This window comes from Protopterus annectens, chromosome 9.part0 (genome assembly GCF_019279795.1).
Source record: "Protopterus annectens isolate FY-2018-M chromosome 9.part0, PAN1.0, whole genome shotgun sequence".
Lineage (NCBI taxonomy): Eukaryota > Metazoa > Chordata > Ceratodontiformes > Protopteridae > Protopterus > Protopterus annectens.
In genome coordinates this window covers 767,048,742-767,068,753 of record NC_056743.1, presented here as the reverse complement: position 1 = coordinate 767,068,753, position 20,012 = coordinate 767,048,742, and the positions used below count along the sequence as shown (strand labels likewise).

Sequence of the window (20,012 nt, the reverse complement as noted above, 5' to 3'; positions counted from 1 at the left end):
TCTTGGAGAACACTGTAGGGTACCCCCAAGCTTAAGAGAAAAAAGATTTAAGGCTAAAGTTAATCCAATAGTGCAGCTAGTTTATACAAAGTTAGAATTCTTTCCATCTCTCTCATCTGCTCATTTCTATGGATGTCCCTTTTCATGAAACAGTTTAGCTGAGACTTGGACCACAAAATTACTTCTCCACTCTGTACCCGATATGCTGCCTTTATCTGCCAGTCTTGCTCCTACACTCTTATAACTAGGAGATTCCATTTCAAAGAAATCTTGAACTCCACACTGAGTACTCTAACACACAAATTTTCTCTTAGTAACTACATGCAGGCCACAATTCTGCCCTTGTAGTCTAATTTGTACCAGCAATGACCACTGCTGTTACTCAAGTTTTTGACTGACTAATAACTAGCGATCCTTAGTCTTGCCAATGTCAAATAGTGGGGAAAAACATGTCTAGCTATTCACAGTCATGTACATCTAATCAACTAAGCATCCCGTTTGATAAAACCAAACAGACGGGCAAAAAGTTTGCACAGACAAACCATTCAGTAAAAACTGCATGAAAAATAGTCAAGCTAAGAGTTTTGCCTGTGATACCTTAACTCCTGTAATGGAGGCCAATGGTATGTATGTAAATGATCCCTTAAGGATATCAAGTGCTTCAGCTACTCTTCCGAATACCCATGACTTTTTACTCAAGTAGTTGGTTACATTCACACCAATAAAAGCCAAACCCTACTACCTGTGGACAAACAGTTTTGGCCACTAGCTGAAACACTATGTCTTTAAGTGGTCATCTGCATATATCCACTGGCCCTTCTACACAGAACGTTTAAGTTACCACATAGTACAAATTCTAGCTTGGCTGTGTTTTTCTTACAGTTTTTATTTGATATAACTACTCATATCATACTCAGTGGTGTGTGTCACCCAAGAAATAATTAACATTGGCAGGATTTTCACAATCTCAGCTTCCCATTACTGTACCCTTACACAGTCAAAGTACATAACACCGTGCTAGTACTAAATCATAAGTTCAGTCACTATGAGTAAACCAGAACTCTTCAATTTCTCAATGTCACCAACATCCAACTATATTCCTACCTATTCAATTTGAGTTGCTATCACTGTTACACAGCTTCTACAAAACACCAGAGATAAAAATAATGAGCATTATTATGCTGCTATGCTGCAAACAGCACTCCATTAGCTACTGGCTTCTCAAATGACAGCAAATTCTTATTGAGGAGGGAAACAACTGTTTAACCAGTTCTTGAGATTAAGTCCTTCAGTTTCTGCATAACATTGATTGAAAAACAAAAAAAATCTAAGCTGGCATCCACGCTTTCACAAAACACCTCAACAGTGAGGACATATTGGCAAGACCTCTCCACACCTACAGTCATGCTGGATCAAGACAGAATATTTTCTTTGAGGAACTTCATTAGGCTGTTCAGCATGTTTCCAAGAGATAGACATTTGCTACACTGGTGGGTGTACAGTTCTCTGGCTCACTTAACGTGCACCCATGTATAACAGAGCCAATGTCTGCCTTCATCCAAGCATTCAGCGGCAATCTTTTTCTATGACTGATCATAAAAGTAGGCTAGCAAGTACTCAGAATTCCCCTTGGTCTGTGTTCCCTTTCAGATTCTCTAGAGTCCAGACCACGATTTTCAGGAAAGAAAATATCAGCCTTCTTCTATAGGGCTTGCCTGATATCTTTTTTTCATGCTGGATAATCCCACAAGCCACACATCCTAAAAGATTTGCAGTTTAATCCTGTACTATACAACTCAGAGACGTTTACTTCTAATATAAAAATTAGAAGTTATGTAGTTATGTTAGTTGTCTTCTCTCGCCTTCTTTCTTGCTGGATGGGTTCGGAGCCGATCCTCGGCTCCGACTCGGCACTTGCTTAGCTTGAGAACTCCTTTTACCAGCTCGAGGCAACCCTGTATCCCATGATGCAAGGCGAGACTACCTTAGATCTCGTTTGGTAGCTAAATAACCCTGCCAATAATACTAATCCCAAAGGAAGAGCACAACTAGCCTAGAAGAACTAGGCAAAAAGTTCTTAAGATAGACTCTCTAAAGAACTAAGGAGAGTGAATCTGATAAAGAGAAACTCTTCAAGGTCTGTCCAGGCCAGGGGGAAGGAGGGAGGGACGCAAGAAAGAAGGCGAGAGAAGACAACTAATATGGAACGTTATGGTAGGTACATAACTTCTAAATGTTAAGTTGTCAATCTCGCCTTCATTCTTGCTGGATGGGACCGCGTCCCTAGCACCTGTATCCCGGGTGGCTCAATGGAACAGACTCTTGAGTACTGTGGAACCAAAATTGGCTCTGTCCCTGGAGGCCAAATCTAATTTGTAATGAGAGACAAAGGTATGAGGAGTGTCCCAAGTAGCTGCTGCACAAATGGTATCAATGGGTAGCCTATCCTGAAAAGCTGTAGAAGTGGATAGGCTCCTGGTTGAGTGTGCCTTCGGTTTTGAGGGTAGTTGCTTGCCTCTGAGCGAATACACATAAGAAATGGTGGAAGATAACCATCTGGATAAGGTCACTTTTGATACTGGGAGACCTTTCCTGTTTTCTGCATAGGAGACAAATAATTGGTCTGATTTCCTGAATTGTTTAGTTCTATGCAAATAATACCTGAGCTGACGATGGACATCCAAAAAGGAAGCTTTTGTTCAGCTCTGTCAGAATAATTTGGGAAAAAAACTGGTAGATCGATGGATTGATTAATATTAGTTTGAGAAACAACTTTGGGGAGAAAGGATGGATTTGTTCTCAAGGATACCCTGTCCTTGTGAAAAACCAAGTAAGGGGAATGGATGCAGAGAGCTTGAATCTCAGATACCCTTCTTGCTGAAGTGACAGCCAGTAAGAATATAGTTTTCCAGGTCAATAACTTCAAGGAGCATGAAGCAGATGGTTCAAAGGGGGGTAAAATCAAGGATGCTAACATCAAATTCAGATCCCATTGTGGAGGAGGATGTTTTATTGGAGGCTTTAGGAGAAAAACTCCTCTCAGAAAAGCTTTGCATAGTCTATGTGACATAATGTTATGATCTTGCAAGCCAACATGATATTTGGAAATAGCCGCCAGTTGAACTTTGACTGTTGATGAAGAAGATCCTGACTAAAAAACTTCAGCTAGAAAATCTAAAACAGAATGCACAGGTGCAGTAAAGGGATCAATGTGCCTGGAGTTTGCCCAAAGGGAAAAACGTCGCCACTTGCTAGCATAAACCTTTCTGGTGGACGACTTCAAAGAAGCTATTAAGGTATCTCTGACAGGATCAGAGATCATAGGAAGCCTGGCTAGGGAAGGAAGTGGAGCAACCAAGCAGTGAGGTTGAGAGAACGAATGGCCTGGTGCTGTTGACCCGATTGGTGGATCAAAAGATCCGGAACTGGGTCCAGATGCCATGGCTGCACCAGGAGGTGACGATGCAGTCGGAAACCAAATTTGTCGAGGCCAGTAAGGGGCAATGAGAATCAACTTGGCCCTCAAAACGGTAGCTTTCTGAATGACCTGTGGAATTAAGGGGAAAGGAAGAAAGGCGTACAGAAGTCCCCGGGGCCAATCCTGGGTTAGAGAGTCTCTCAGGGGTTGGCCTGGTAGGGGAAAGAGGGTGAAGAAGTCCAGGCATTTGTTGTTTTGGGGTGTAGCAAAAAGATCGCAACAAGGGGTGCCCTACTTCAGAAATATCTCGTCCACTATCGATTGATTGAGAGACCACTCGTGAGGCATGAGAATGGCTCTGCTCAGTCTGTCCGCTAAGAGGTTGGACCTGCCGGGGATGTGCGTTGCTATCAGAAACCGATGAGAGGAGATTGCCCATTGCCAAAGTCTAAGAGCTTCTCGACACAAATGAGAGGGGGTCTTAGCAGGCACAGTTTTGGTAGTTTTTGCTGCTTTGGCCCTGGCAAAGGCCTTAATCGACATGGAAGCAGGAGGCCTAGCAGCTCCACGAGTAGTAATCTCTGGTTCTGACCGACCGGCACTTGCTAACAGCTTCTGCTTTGGGCGCCACGCGGCAAGAAAGACTGAGGAAAATGGCGTCGGCTGATGCCTTTATACCCGAGGAACTGCAGCTATGACGTCGGGTGAAGTGCGACACCAGCCGAGGCCAGACCCAGACTTTGGAATCCGGCCAACCGAAGGGCTGCCTGACGACAGGACAACCCATTTGTAAGGACTGCAGATGCATCCTTGAAGGACATCAAATGGTCGGCCCTGATGAAGTAGAGGGGAAGATATCCACCAGGTTAGATGAGTCCTGCACGATTGTGTAACCAAGATTTCGTGCCTCATAGGAAGGTTCTGGAACGACCACTGAGTGAATAACATCCACTGCAGAAGACGCATGTGGAAGCGAGCTAATGGTAGAAGTACAATGGCCGCAGCCATAAGACCTAGAACCTTCAGAACCAATCTGGCTTTGACTTTGCTGCTCTGCAATAAAATCCGAACGTATTTTTGGATGTCCAGAATTCTCTGATCTGTTAGTCTGGCTAACATACTGACTGTGTTTAATTCTGCGCCTATAAAGGTGATAGATTGGCAAGGCAGCAGAGAAGATTTTTCGAAATTCACCGATATTCCCAACCTTTTGCAAAGCTGCAGAGTGTAGTCTCTGCTCTGAAGAAGCTGATGCTTGGTGGTGGTGGAGAGGAGCCAGTCGTCGCCTAAATAAGGAAACACCTGGAACCCTTGACGCCTCAGATGAGCTGTGACCACTGCCATGCATTTGGTAAACACTCTGGGGGCTGAAGTGAGGCCAAAGGGCAGGGCTCTGAATTGATAATGACTGGTCCCTAGCCGAAAGCGGAGAAACCTCCTGGAGCGCCTGTGTATCTTTATGTGATAGTACACGTCCTGAAGGTCTATCGAGCACATCCAGTTGTCCTTGCCCAGAAAGGGCAGAATGGACTGAAGCGTGACCATCCGGAATCTTGCCTTCTTGACAAATCTGTTTAGATTGCTCAGGTCTAAAATAGGTCTCCAATCTCCCATCCTTTTGGGGACCAAAAAGAATCTCGAGTAGACGCCGGATCCTACTTGGTCTGATGGAACAGTCTGGACGGCTCTTTTTTCTAGGAGCTTTGAAACCTCCTGTTTTGCCAATTCCCTTTAACCGGGTGAGATGTCTGGAAGGGATTGGTGAGGTACGGAATACCTTTCGAAGGGGATTTTGTAACCCTCTGATATGATTGACTGTACCCACATATCTTGTGAAAGGGAATGCCAGGCTACTGGGTACAGCGATATCCTTCCCCCGACTGCCTCCAAGGGTGGACAGTCGGGCAACACCTCAGGGATGCTGAAAAGGCTTCTCAGGAAGAGACTCCCTGTTGCCCTGATTCTGAGGACCCCCCTGCCTCTAGGGCGGCGTCTATTATTGTTACCCCCTCTGCCTCTGGGGGTAAACTGACCACGCGTGTCCGGCGCTGCTCCTTGGGCTTTACGGAACCACATCTTTCCTCCTTTCTGACCCTTGGGATAGGGTCTAGAAGGGGTGGAAAAATGGACTCCTACAGCAGAAAGAGTTTTGCCGTCTTGCTCACACCTGGTCAAGGTTTCCTTCATCTGAGGTCCGAACAAAGCCGAACCGTCAAAGGGGGTATTGGTGAAGGACGCCTTAAAGGGGTCCGAGAAATTACAAAGCCGCATCCAGGCTTGACGTCTAAGAGCCACTCCTGTGCCTGCGGCTCTGCTCGCTCCATCGGCTGCATAGGATATGAGCCGCATGGAGGAGTTGGTTAAAGAATTTAGGATTGCTAGCTGTGAGGCAATCTTGTCTTGAGCCCCAGCAGCTGAAGGATCCTGAACCACTTCACCTAGTTCCTTGAGAATATCTCTTTGAAGTCTGGTGAAATGACAAAGGTAGTTCAGCGAACGATAGCAAAGGTCGCTGAAGAAAACATCCGCTTGCCATACCTGTCCATGGTCCTAGAATCTTTGTTAGGAGGATGGACAGGCACTGAAGGATCCGCAGTTCCTTCTTGGTGGCCGCCGCCACCACCATAGCATCCACAGAGACGCCCTTAGAAAGAAACTGCTTGTCTGAAGGGGCCGTAATAAATTTGGATGGCCTCCTGGGGACCGGTTCCACAGAATCTGGAGCTGCCCACGCCTTCCGAGCCACTACCTGCATAAGTGGGTCGAAAGGCGGAGACACCCAGGAGGTGGAGGGTCGGGATCCAAAAGCCTCCAGGTATACCGACTCATCCTCTGAGGGGTCAATGGAGGGCCAGTTCCCCCTCTGTTTGAGGAGTTCAAGGATGTCTGAAAAGGAGACATCCTCAGAGGGCGACCGTGGGGAACCCTCCGACTCATCTAAGTCGGTATCAGATGTTGTAGACTTAGGGGAGTCTGTGTGTTTCCTCTTACACGTCCTCTTCCGAGGGGGTTCCCCTGCAGGATCAGGAGAAACCTCGGAAGAGGAAGTTATTCCCAATGGGGAAACCTGGGGCGATGGATCCCTGGGCCTGAGAGCAAGAGGCTGGCAAGAGACATCAACAGGCACCGAAGAGGGAGGAGCTAAAGGGATGGACCGTTGACCTGGCTCAGGTGCCAGGACACTCCTCATCACCTCAAAGGCTCATCTCCCAGGGAGACCAGAATATTCCCGTTCCGAAGAAATAGGAATTCCCGGCTCCACTGAGAGAGAAGGCTCCGAGGCCGATGTTGGTGCAGAGCTTACCAAAGCCGAAGCCCCGAGAGGGAGAGCGGGGTCGGACAAGGGTCCGATGCCACTAGCCCCCTCGGAGCCAACAAGGGAAACTCGACGACCGGATCCCTCCAAGGAAGGTCTCATGGAGGAGATCGGAGCCGAAGACGACGGAGCCGAAAGGGGATGTATCGGTTCCGGCGCCGACACGGTCGCTGACCCGAGAAGCTCCGGCTCCAAACTCTGGAGGGGAGTTGGAGGAGGAAGTTCAAGGGGAAGAGCAATAGCCGAAGTCTGCTGAGATGGGCTATGGAGCATTTGGGCTAGTGCCTGTGACTTCAACAGCCTGCTTACCACCCTCTCTAAATCGTGGTCAGACAGCCTGGAAGATCTCGAAGATCGGCTTCGATGACTCCTTTCCGACAAAAGAGACTACCTCGGAGCCGAGTGGATCGATTCCAAAGAAGGGGACAGAGATCTCTTCTTGGACGAAGCCATCGGAGCAGACGTCCTCTGGGTTCCAGATGGAGCCGAAGGCTTCTCGGCTCCGATACTGGATAACACGTTGGCTCCAGCCGGAGCCAAGGCAACTGTAGATTGAGTGTCGGAGCCGGTAGGAACCGACACTACCACATCAGAGGTAGAAAGATCGGCTCCAGCCGGAGCCGATCTCGACTCCGAAGGAGACAGAGCCACCGGGGAAGGCTTAACAACTGTAGCCTGAACCTTAGGTGGCTTTGAAGGTTTACTCGACCCAGTCTTAGTGAGTGAACCTTCTGGCTTTAATAAGCCACGGAGGATTAACTTGTTCCTCCTCTCCTGCAGGACTCTCTGGCTGAACGAATGACATATGGCACAGAAGTCCTGCAGGTGTAAAGGCCCCAGGCAGTAAACACAAGAAGTGTGACCGTCTGTCAGAGACATTTTCTGACAGCACGAGTCACACTTCTTGAAGCCCGAGACCTTTCCTTCCCTAGACATAGTCTAAGTAAAAACAACACTCGCACACACTAAACAGTCACACTATTAATCCCAAAAACACACACACAGATAGGGATTAAGAGAAAGAGGCCTAGGCCTAACTGAAAATATAAACTTAACTATTTAACTAGAAAGTTTAAATAAAGGGGAAATAGGGTGGGCTGTAGAAAAACTACACACTGACTATGAAAGAGAGAAAGGGAGATAAAAAAAACCCCTGACTAAATTGTTTGAAAATTCAAACTCACCTGAGCTGGCAAAAAAGAGACCTCTTCGCAAAGCGGCAAACGAGATCTGGGGTAGTCTCGCCTTGCATCATGGGATATAGGGTTGCCTCGAGCTGGTAAAAGGAGTTCTCAAGCTAAGAAAGTGCCGAGTCGGAGCCGAGGATCGGCTTCGAACCCATCCAGCAAGAATGAAGGCGAGATTGACAACTTAACATTCTCAATTATGTTTTGCACTAAATGCGACAAAACTAAGCCAAACTCTCTTGCTATCATTAGGACACAGTTTCAGTCATCTCATCTTATTATTAAACTACACTATTTTTCATTCCATCACTTAATACACTACACTTATTTTACTTTCACAGTAGAAGACTTTTACAGCTACAGAACACAGTATGGATTTAGATAACACTAATGCTATGAGTCATCCCCCTCACACACACAAAACATGGATTACTCTCAACACTTGAGTGAAAATTGCTCAAGCCCCCCCCCCCCCCAAGCTCCATGGTGCAGATGGATGAAGGCTGACTGTAACCCAGATGACCTAGTTTTGATTGCTAGCCCATGGCACTATAGTAGATGGGTAGGAAGTGACAGGAATGTAAGAGTGTGTTCTACTAGCCACTCCTGAAAGAACAGTGGAGTTTGTACATACTTGTAGTCACACAGCAGTGTTATCTCTCTAGTGGAGAATGGAGTGACCATTACTTCTGTTGCTTGAATAAAATGCCTCTTGCAGAAGTGAGGGGATGCCTTCTGCTAACCGTCCTAGTGAATGTTCCTTCCCCAGTGTTTCAGATTACATGTGCGGTCAGGGCAGGAGAAAAACATGAATATGTAATAACCACTTCTAATGGTTACCTTAACAATGACCCTTCTCATACAGTGAAGGGAAGAAGAGGCTCCTAGAACAAGACAGGATCCAACTGTTAGAGACAAAAAAGTAGAGCTGTGCAAGTAAACTCACTGTAACAGTAGATGTTCGAATGATCACTACTGCAGTAGCCTACACTATATGGGTTACATCCTGCAAGGATGTAACACCCGACCAAGCTTTCAGAGCACCTTCCAGGCATGCAAACCATTAGTCAGCTTGGGAGGAATCCTGTAGCTGCTGAGCAACAAGCAGTTTAAGCCCCAGCTTTGGTACAAGAGATGGTCTCCAGTAATTTACAGGAAAAAATAAATCAATGCTCAGAGGTGATTAAAAAAATAAGTTATGTACTCACTAATGTTCCATCTGCATTGTTGTTGTTCATTTGTCTTCAATCTGTGGGTACAGGCACTGACACTGGTGCCAAGCCGGCCATATCCAAGCCTAGGTGTGGAAACTGGGCTCCTCCACTAGCCATAATGCCCCTTTTCTTCCTCACTACCTCAGACCAAGTTTGCCTGACAAATAGGTGACTGACCCAAACCCCTAGAAAAAGAGAGACAGTAAACAACCTCTAGAAGAGGAGGTATTGAGAGAAAACAGCAGGCCTCCTCTGCCAGGCCAAGCACTCATGGAAAGGAGGAAGGAGGGAGGGAAGGTTGAAGACAAATGAAGAACAACAACGCAGATGGAACATTATGGTGAGTGCATAACCTCTTTACCGGACATTGCTGTCTTCGTTTGATGTTCAACCTGTGGGACAGAGTCCACAGCTACTTGAGCCCTGGGTGGCCCTAAGAAAGGATGTTTCGGAGCAAGGAGGAACAAAGGAAGCACTGCTCATAGATGAAATATCCAATTTGTAATGGGATATGAAGCTGTGAGACCTAGCCCATGTAGTTGCAGCGCATATCTCCAACTGGTAACCTGGAAGAAAAGGCTGATGAAGTAGACAGCCCTGGTGGAGTATATGCTTTCACTGTAGAAGAGGAACACCATGAGTCTTATAAATAAAAGTGATGTACTTCGCAATCCAGTTGGCAATGGCTACCGTGGAAATAGGTAATCCCAATCTGGACTTAAAATATGATACGAACAGCTGATTGTGGACTTCCAGAAAGATTTGGTTCTGTCGAGATATAAAAGGTGTACACCAAGCATGTGTAATGGATACTCCCCTTTATTTTGAAACTCTGGGAAGAACACAGGAAGATGAATGACCTGATTAATATTCTTCTCTGAAGAGACCTTGGGCATGAAGGCAGGATTCGGCACAAGAGAAACAAGATCTTTGTGAAAAATAAGGTACAGGGGCTGAATGCAAAGCACTTGTAATTCAGAAACCCAGTTATATGAAGTAAGGGCTACCAATACTGCCATTTTCCATGACGAAAACTGCAAATCCACTCTTATGGAGGGCTCAAAGGGTGACTACATCAGAGCTTGAAGTCCAAACGTGGGTCCCAAGGAGGGGCACAGTCCTTAACTGGAGGCCGTAAAAGAAATGTTCCTTTCAAAAAGGCCTTACACAATCTATAAGCAGCCAAAGAATCCTTTTAGGCCGACATGATAATGGGATATGGCAGCTAGTTAGACATTATCTGTACAGAAACTGGCACCTTGGTTGAAGATACAAGCCAGAAAGTCTAAAACCAAAGGAACAGAGGAAGTAAAAGAATCCACCGATTTGTGGGACGCCCAAATGGAAAATTTCTTTCATTTACTAGTATAGATCTTCGTGGTGGACAACTTGTGAGCAGAAAGCAATATATGCTTCATGGGAGATGAAATTCCGGGAACTCTAGCCATCACAAACTCCAGAAGCCAAGCTGTGAGCTTCAGGCTTTCCAGATTGGAATGATAATAAACCTCCAGGTTGGAAATCAGATCCAGACATCGATTCAGAATGCAAGGAGGACAGACACAGAGACCAAAGGAGAGGAAACCAAATCAGATGAAGCCAGAAGGGGGCAAAGAGGATTACACGGCACCTCGACCTCCGAGCCTTCTGAAGACATTTTTCCATAACAGGAAGAGGGGGTATGCATACAGCAGACCCAGGGCCAAGCATGAACTACAGCATCTCTGGGGATTCCTCCACTAGGAGGAATCAGAGTGAAAAACTTGCACTTGGCAATGGAAGGTGAGGCGAAGAGATCGCAGCTTGGTTGACCCCATTTCTAAAAGATCATATCTGCCACTGACCATTTCAGAGACCAGTTGTGAGGAGACAAAATGGCCCTGCTATGTTTGTCCGCTAGGATGTTGGAACTCCCCGGAATGTGCATTGCAATAAGGAGGCCTGACTAAATCGCCCATTCCCACAATCTCATGGCCTCTCGACAGAGGAGGTAAGATTTGGCTCCTCCCTGTTTGTTGATATAATCAGGCCACTGCCATGTTGTCTGTATCACAATCGTTCCTCATGGCAGAAATGACTGCAGTCCTGCAACGCCAGAAGCACTGCCCTCATTTCCAGAATGCTGATGTGTAGATTGGACACTAACACGGGTCTATATCACATTGAACTCCTAAAAGTTCAATCATCATATGGTCGAACTTTTACAATTTCGAACGTTTCAACGGAGATCTCCATACAGCGCAGAATGGGAGGATTTCCCTGTTCTGCACTGTAGTGCAATCTTGGAATTGGTATATCAAAAGAGCGGTGAGTGTGGGGGGTGCAGAGGTGCTTGCCCCCCTGCTTAAACCATTCAGGTAAGTTTTTTTCTTTGGTTTATTTTTTTTTTATTACATTTTCAAACTTTTAAAAGTTTGACCATATGACATTCGAATGTTTAAAAGTTTGATTATGTAATATAGATGCTCTAACTGACCACCTCCCTTGAACAGTTCAAACCAGCCAATGCCCCCCCCCCACCCAAGCAGGGATTCATCCGTGGTGACTGTGGCCATAGGAGTGGGAGCCACAAAAGATACACCCCTCTGTTAAATTCTGAGTGTTCAACCACCGCGGTAGGGAGGCCCTGCAGGTTCTGACAGCCAAATGGGATGGGACAAGGGCTGGTCCAGGAGCGACCACTGAACTGTTAGGGTCCACTGGAAAACTCGCACGTGTAGCCCTGCCATGAATAAAAACAATGGTTGCTGCTATAGATCCCACACAGCTTGAAGGATTTGGGCTGCTGACGGCAAAGGCGTTTCCAGGAGAAAGTGCACTCATCCCTGAAGAGACAATCCTGTCACTGGTGAGAAAGACCTTGCACAGAGACTCATTCAAAAATGCTCAGATGAATTCCAAGGAACAGAGAGGCTCCAATTGCGATTTGGGAAAATATATCATGATGCCAAAGGCCACAGCTAACTGAAGGAATTGGTCCCTGGCCCGAAGAAACTGTTTGGTGGGTGCAGCTAGAAGCTAGTTGTCCAGCTAGGGGAAAACCCCTATCCCCTGCAGCCTGAGATACACTGTGAGTACTTTTACTACTTTGAACCACACTAGGGGGCTGTAGTGAGACCAAATGGAAGTACCCTGAACTGATGATGCCTGGCTCCTGATTGGAAGCTTAGGAGCCTCCTGTGATGCTTGTCCATCTTTAAGTGATGGAAAGAGTCCTGGAGGTCCACCGAGCACATCCAGTAATCCTTCGGAAGGTAGGGAAGGATAGAGTAATTCTAACCATTTGTAACTTTGTCTTGGCGACAAACCCATTCAAGGGGGTGATCCAAGATTAGAGTCTGTGTCCCCCCCATCTTTTTGGGCACCGAAGACCTTGAATAGACTCATGATCCGGATAGTCCTGGGTGGACTGGCTGGATGACTCACTTGTTGAGCAGCTTTGAAATTTTGAGTTCGGCTGCCTCCCTGTGAGCTGGTGGAACATCTGGGCGAGTCTTTCGGGCCTATGGAGGGTGAAGAAAGGGTACCAGATAGCCCCTGGAAATTATCGTCAGCACCCATTGATCCGACATGATGGCTTCCCAGGCTTATGGGTGCACAGAAAAGAAACCCCTCACTGTCCCATGGGTAGGATAGCCAGGCAACACTTCAGGGCCACTGGAAGGGCCTATCCTGGAGCAAGTCCCGAGACCCTTGTTCCCTTGAAGCCCTCCTGTCCCTAAGGTGGCATATGAAAGAATCATTCCCATATCAGCCTCTAGGGGAAGACTCTGCCCGTGTGTCTTTATGGAAGGCCCTGGACTTCCGTAATCACAACTTTACTGCCTCTTATACCTGGAGTAAGAACACTGAGGAGTAGAAAAGCAGATTCCGAAGGCAGACAGTGTCTTGCTGACCTTCTCACACTAGGCTAAAGTATCCTTCATAGATGGACCAAACAGGGAAGATCCAAAGAAGGAGTTTGCGAAGGATGCCTTGAAAGGCTCAGAAGTCAAAGCTGTATCCAGGCGTGATGCCTAGTAGCAATGCCTGAACCAGCTGCTTTAGATGCGCCTTCCATGGCACAGGAGAGGAGCCTCATAGAGGTGTTAGAAATGACTAAGAGTTTCCAGTCTGGAGAAGATCTTCTCCTCTGCCGACATGGACTCTGGGTAGACACAAAGATCCTTGATGAGTGATATCTGCAGTCTAGTGACATGTGCCATGTAATTCAGTGCCCTCAGAGAGAAGGTTGCTGATGTATATACACGCTTCCCCAGGCTATTGCTCTGGGCTCTGTCAGGTGGATGGACACAGGAGCTCTCCTGGGCCATCTTTTTTGTGGTAGCTGCAACCACCAAAGCCTCAACAGGGATGCTCTTCCGCCAGGGGGGGATTCTGTGACTGGTTCTACTGCGTCCGGTTCTTCATACTCCCTGCAAGCGATGAGGTCTACTAAGGGGTCCACAGGGGGGTGGGGGCACCCAGGAAGTAGATGGGCCTATGCCAAACACCTCCAGGAACACAGACCCGTCCAGATTGGGCTTTGGGGCCAACCATCCACCCTTCTGATGCAACATTTCCATGAGGTCTCCAAAGGAGACATCTGGCAGAGATTGGGGGGAGCCCTCACCTTCCTCCCAGTCAATCCCCTTGGTGACAGACTCAGGAGTGGAGTCAATGCATTTCCTCTTGCACAGGTGTCTCAGGTGGACTTCCTCATAGATTCCGGGGATGAACTAGAAGCTTGGGGCTCTAAAGAGAGAGAAGCATGGAGGTTCGGTGCAGGCTGTCACTGAAGTGGAGGACTGGAGACATTGGGTCCAGAGTCCAGCTGGAGATGAAGAGGATCTAGAGGTGGTAGCATTGAGGATCTCAACACCAAAGTCGAGAGGACACTCTCCACCACGTCGAACACCGATGGATAGTGGGAGATCAGCGCTGCAAGCACCTGTGCGCATAGGCACTGGACACTGGTGGAGTCAATACCCCAGAACCCATCTGCACCAATGGGGGAGTCCGTGCAGAGCTGCTCAGCGCCAAAGCTCTGAGGGGAAGGGAAGGCAGCAAAACCTCGACGCCAATGCCAAACTCTCGGAATCAGCACCAAGTGGACTATGACACAGAGCACTCCAACACCAAAGAGAAAGGGGCCAAGGAACTCAAGGCCATGATCGGTGAAGAAACCAAAAACATTGACACCAGCAACTCTGACATTTGAAGGTCCCGAAGCCCTGGGGCTCAGGAGAGGATGACACCCAGAAAGGGAAGGACCCTCCGTTCCCAGTGGGGAGGTGGCGGGAAGGACCTCAAACTGGATCTGAAACCACAGGAACAGTCTCATCAGGCGGTCCACTTCTCTCTCTTGGATAACCTATGGGATGACCTGGCAGAGGAAGAAGCCACAGATGCAGGCCGGGAAATTTGCCTGGGCGAGGCTGAATCCGGAGGCTCGGGAGAGAACCTAGACTGAGGGGAAAATAATCTAGGCCTAATCTTGAGAGAATGTTCTCCAGCAGCAGGGGAAGTTTCTGCAAGTCTCTGCTTCTCCGAGGGCCTGTGGTCGCCTTTAGATTTCTCTTTCTCAGATTCTCTCAGCTTTCTTATCGACATACCTGCTTTTACTCTTGGGCAACTTAACAGGAGGTTGAGTCCCTGCACCCATACTAGAAATAACTGGGTAAAAAACCCTGAATAATCAGCTTGTCGCATCTGTCCATTAGGGTACAGGAAGAAAACCCCTCACAGATAGAGCATCCAGAGTCTAAGTGAGGCACCTAAACATACTACACACGAGTGACCATCCGAGGGTGGGAGTTTATGCCCACACCCAGTGAATTTTTTAAAACCAACACCAATTTAACAGCCATAACAGAAAGACAAAAAAGGGAACCTGACCAGAACAGACAAAGCAATGAAAATTGCTATCTATGAAGAAAACGAAAGGTAGGGAAAAGTTCAGAAACTAACAGGAAAGTTTTTAAAATGGTACCAGATTACAAAGATTCTCAAACAGCCAAAAACTCGCAACTAAGATGGAACTCAGACGACCCGCTTGTAGCTGGAATGGTGGCAAATGAGATCTGAGGTAGTTAGGGAGAGAGGAGCATTACGGGTAGGGGAGGAGCTCAGTTTCAGCACCATAGCTTGGATATGGATGGCTCGGCACCAATGTCAGTACCTATACCCACAAGTTGAAGATCAAAAGAAGACAACAATGTCAGATCAAACATTAAAGGGGTATATGAAGTCAAATAAAAGGCTGGAAAAAACAAAAGCCTTAAACAGCTATTCAGCTGAACTGCTAAAACAACAAAAATGAGACGTCTAAATGAGGAAGAGACTGGATGAATGAGAGAGTTCAAGAACAGCAGTTTCAAAAATGCTACAGGAGGAGGACACACAGCAAGCAGAGGAAATTTGAGATTTTCTGCTGTACCAGGGAAACTGGAAGGAACAGACTATTAATTTTACAAAAGCAGAAATAAGTAACTGGAGTGGTATTCTACAACAGGACTTGTTAACTGAAAGGGAACACAGCCTGTATGTTCAAAACCCAGCCAAAAGAAAGCAGCCAAGACTTGTATTATTAAAGATGCAATCATTTCAGAAGAGTCGATTCTGACAAAAATGACAGAAGGGCAAAGTATTAAAAACTGGTGACAGTAGCGTGTTTGTGGATAATGGATTATTCACTGTAAACCAAGCAGAAGAGAAGCAAATTTTTCTCAGCAATAAGGGAATGTAGAGAAACAGGCTGTAAGATTCAATCTGCTGTATCCAACTGTTTTCAGAATACTTTTTTTTTTCCTGGAGGATCAGTCATTTTTTGCTGCTGAAGAGGCTAAGGTGGGAATACAAAAGTTTGTCCAACAAAAAAAGTGAGCCAGCAAACTAAAGGGTACTCTGCTTCTCATTTTTGTGTTAAAGCTCAGAGCAACTTTCAGTGAAACCTTTCACAATGTTCCACTCAAAAATGCTTGATACACACAAAAAAAAAAGAACAGTTCACTAGAAGAATCAGGAATATCAGACGTGGAATCGGAATCTGGGTTGGGAGATGGAGATGAACTAGGAACCATCAGCAACACTGAAATTAGTGAACTAATGCAAAACTATAAAGCACCAATCACATTTGTGAAATAAGACTTTACAAGAAAAAAGTGGCTCAGAAAGACTGAGTTTTTCATAGGTTCATAGGTGTGTACTAGGCTAATGGCACTGGAGCCTTAAGCCTAGCCCAAAAAAATTTGCCCAGGCACTGTGCCACCCGATTTTAGTTCAGAGTGCCCATATCCAGAAGGGCAACTGGAATGTTATTGACTTTACTCAAGTTGCGGGGGGACTGAGAGACACATACCCCACTTCATGCCATTAATGTTTGGAAGGACACAAAAGAAAAAACAATAACAGTATTTGTATAAAACATTTCATTATATAAAATGTACTCTATATAGTAAAGCATTTTCAGCAATTCCTTACGTAATAAAGACACTAAAATTAACTAGTACTTTTTTTTTTAGTTTTAAGAAATGTAGGCATTACGATGTATGAAGAAGAGCAGCCGGACAAAAGCATACTTAAGTTAATGGGCTGTAATCTTGGGCTGCTGGAGTGGGGGGTAGGGTGTGTAAAAGTGCACAGATTCTATACAGCTGAGATTTTTTTCACTTTTGTATAGATTAAGGTCTGGATCAAGGACCCTGGCTTAAAAAGAAGTTGTGCTCTTACCATAACATTCCATCTGTGTTGTTGATCCTCACTCATTCCTTACTGATGGGTGTCGGTTCTGTCCTCGGAACAGAGTTGGCCATTATAACAAGCCCACACCAGCCAAAAAAACTCTCGAGCTAAGCTTTACTTGTAGTGCCCCTCTCTACATTACCTCATATTGGTTTCCCATAAGGAAGAAAGAAAGCAGAGGCTTTATCTGAGCAACTTCCCTATCATAAGCTAGGACCATATCCGAACCTCCAGGAGTCTTTCGGAGGGGGATGGCCGGGGGGGGGGGTTGTAATGAATGAATGAACACAGATGGAACATTATGGTAAGAACATAACTTCTTTATCAGATGTTGTTAATCATTCATTCATTCCTTACTGCTGGGAGAGAGTCCCTAGCTACTTTGTTTCCTGGGATGCCCTACGGAAGAATATTCCTGAGTACCACTGAATCGAAGGAAGCTCTCCCCCTGGAGACTATATCCAATTTGTAAAGCATGATAAAGGTATGAGGAGTGACCCATATTGCTGCTGCACAAATGTCAGCCATGGAAGCCCTTGAATGGGAGGCAACAGTTGTTGCAACTGATCTGGTTGAATGCACTTTGACCTTACATGGTAGAGAATCTTTGTTCCATTGATAAATAAAGCAAATGCAATCTGTCAACCATTTAGATAAAGTAACTTTGGAAACAGATCTCCCCAATTTTGGTCCTGAGAATGATACAAACTGGTCAGATTTTCGTAATGATTTAACTCTGTCAAGATAAAAACGCAATTGTCCATGGACATCAAGCAAATGTAGTGCATATTTTCCTCTGTTACAAAAATTGGAAAGAAGTCTAGTAGATCAATCGTTTGATTAATACTCAAGTCAGAAATAACTTTGGGTAAAAAGGAGGGATTAGTCTGGAGTGATACTCTGTCCTTATGGAACACTAAGTAAGGACATTTTATGCACACGGCTTACAATTCAGAAATTCATCTTGCTGAGGTAATGGCCACCAAGAATAAAGTGTTCCATAAGAATTTCAAATCACAACTGGCAACAGATTCAAAAGGGGGACTAGTCAAGGATTGTAGAACTAATGTCAAACTCCAGGGCTCGATCGGCTGTTTGAAGGGGGCCTAATGTGTGTAACACCTTTCAAAAAGATTTGACAGACTGTGTGAAATCAAGGAAGAGCCCTTGAAACCATTATGGAAGTTGGAGATTGCCGCCAAGTGTACTCGAATAGTTGAAGCTGCAGCTTCTGAATGAAGGAGATTAGATAAATAATCTAGTACCATAAAAAGCAGTGCCGAAAAAGGGTACTTTTTTTTGAGACCAGATTATGAATCTTTTCCACCTGCTGAGATAAAGTTCCCTGGTGGATGGTTTATGGGAAGCCAAAAGAATGTGGCAGACAGGGGAGGATAGATTGCTTTGCCTGGCAATTACAGAAGTAGAGGAACCAAGCTGTCAGCCTGAGGCTCGATATATTTGATGCATCATCCCCTGTGGGTGCAACAGCAATTCTGGAGTTGGATCCAGAATCTATGGTTGATGTACTAGGTGAGGCCAAAGAAAGGGAAACCAAATTTGTCAGAGCCAGTACGGTGCAATGAGGATTACTCTGCTTTTCAACCGAAGAGCCTTCTTCAAGAATTGTGGGATCAGAGGAAGGGGAGGGTAAGCATAAATAAGTCCTGTGGGCCAATCGTGTACAAGAGCAACCCTCGGGGACTACCCCTGAGGGGGAATTAAGGCAACGTAGCTGCTGCACTTGTGATTTACGGGGGATGCGAACAGATCACAGCAAGGCTGGCCTCAGCAATTGAAGATCTTCACGGCTATGACAGGACTGAGGGACCACTCATGAGGCAGAACACATCTGCTCAATTTGTCTTTAATTATGCTGTAATCCCCAGGAATGTGCGTGGCTATCAGAAAGTGGTTGGAAACTACCACCCATTGCCAAAATCTCATGGCCTCTCGACACAACAGGTGGGACTTGGTTACCCCTTGTTTGTTGACATACCAGACTACTGACAGGTTGTCAGACTGAATAGCAATTGTTCCTGAAGGGAGAACAGGTTGAAATGCTTGCAATGCTAGAAGCACTGCCCTCAGTTCTAGAACACTGATATGCAGGTTGTTCTCCATGGGTGACGAAGAGCCTTGGACCATCTTTCCCTGGAAAGGCCCCCCCCACCCAATCAGGAAGGCATTCGTGGTTACTATGGCTCTGGGCTGAGAGGGGGAGAAAGGGTGACTCTATAGGTGCTCTTCTGGCTTCATACACCAAAATAAATCTTGTTTGCACCAAACTGTTACCCTGATCTGAAAGGACAGAGGTAGAGTCAAAGGGGATCACTGTGTTAGCAAAAGCCACTGTAGAAGTCTCATGTGTAGTCTTGCCAGTGGAACTATTATCGATGATGCCACTGACCCTAGTAGTTGGAGGACTGCCCAAGTTGAAGCTTTGCCCTAGCATAGTATCACCTGGAGTAGAGACCTAAGTCTTTCTAGCCTGTGAAGTGGGAGGGAATATTGAAAGTTGCCCCTATGAACTCCAGTCTTTGAGGAGGAGCCAACTTGCATTTCTCTTTGTTTACTGTTATCCAAAAGTGTTCCATTCGTTGTAGGGTGTAATGTACAGCTGAAACCAGCAGATGCTTGGTTGGGGTGGTAAGGAGCCAACAGTCTAAATATGGAAACACCCAGACTCCTTGCAGTCTCAAGTGAGCTGTTACCACTGCCATGCATTTGGTTAATACTCTATTGGCCCTAGAGACACCAAAGGACAGCGCTCGGAATTGGTAGTGATTAGATCCCAGCCAGAAGTGGAGGAATTTTTTGGAGTGCTTGTCCATTTTTATGTGGTAATATGCGTCCTGAAGATCTATTGAGCACATCCAATTGTCTTTCTCAAGAAAAGGTAGTATAGACTGAACCGTAACTAACTGAAATTTTGTTTGCTTGACAAATTTGTTTAGGATGCTGAGGCCCAGAAATGGCCTCCAGTCCCGTCTTTTTTTTTTGGCACCAATAAGAAGCTTGAGCAGAATCTGGATCCTTTGTGGTCTGGTGGGACTGTCTGGATGACTTTCTAGAAGCAGCTTTTGAATTTCTTGATCTGCTGCTTCCCTCTGACTGGGTGGAACGTTGGGAATATGCCTTAGCAGCCTTGGGTA

General features: G+C 46.0%; 1 protein-coding gene across 2 annotated transcripts in view; it reads right to left on the bottom strand.

Moving 5' to 3' along the window:
* Positions 1–20,012, bottom strand: part of TTC17 (tetratricopeptide repeat domain 17) — a 3,338,929-nt gene that overhangs the window by 2,587,299 nt on the left and 731,618 nt on the right. The window lies entirely within an intron of this gene.